The sequence below is a fragment of the Sinocyclocheilus anshuiensis genome, unplaced genomic scaffold (assembly GCF_001515605.1).
Source record: "Sinocyclocheilus anshuiensis isolate Anshui unplaced genomic scaffold, SAMN03320099.WGS_v1.1 scaffold1292, whole genome shotgun sequence".
In the NCBI taxonomy this organism is placed as follows: Eukaryota; Metazoa; Chordata; class Actinopteri; order Cypriniformes; family Cyprinidae; genus Sinocyclocheilus; species Sinocyclocheilus anshuiensis.
Window position 1 is genome coordinate 271,705 of NW_015544215.1, and position 778 is coordinate 272,482.

Sequence of the window (778 nt, forward strand, 5' to 3'; positions counted from 1 at the left end):
ATTATTATTATTATTATATCTATATTGTGAGAGTCTAAATGAGGCATGGTTCACTCAGGTTCAGATATGGCAATGTGTAATATTAAGGCTAGATGTAAGATGTAAGTTGACCACAAAACACTAAACAAGTGTGTTTGTGCATGAGGCAAGACAAATAACATAAATACATGCAATACAATACAACAATATATTTAGAGATAATATTGTTAGAATTTATTGTTAGTTGCTTTGTTAAATGTATTTAATTGAATTGAATTTTATTTTTCCACGTACACAACATAACATGTATCGAGGGCAGGTTATCATTATTGAGTGAAAGGTGCGTAGAATATTTCCACCTCTTTCATTCCTTAAATGACTAAAAGAACAAGACACTTTTCTTCTTACGTAAAATATAAACATTACAAAGTTTCATTTTCCATTTTGGTAGCTAATGTCTCAGCTACTGTATCTTCAAAAAGTGACTGATGTAATAATAACGTTATGCAAACTAAGTATTCTTGTTAATTTATTTTTAATAGCTTTTCCAATTATGCAAACAACAGTATCCATTAGAAGGTATTGCTGGTGAATGCTGGTGCAATTGGACTTCATGTTGAAATTTAGCCTATGTTTATTGTTGAAGTTTATGCTGAAGATGATTTTACCATCTAACAGATCTGTTTTATTTATTTTAATTAATTTTTACTTTTTGTACTTTGCTGGTGTAGGCTACAGCCAAGACTAGATGATCTATACATGGACAATTGGGGGGGGGGGGCTTTTGTATTTTCCGGTG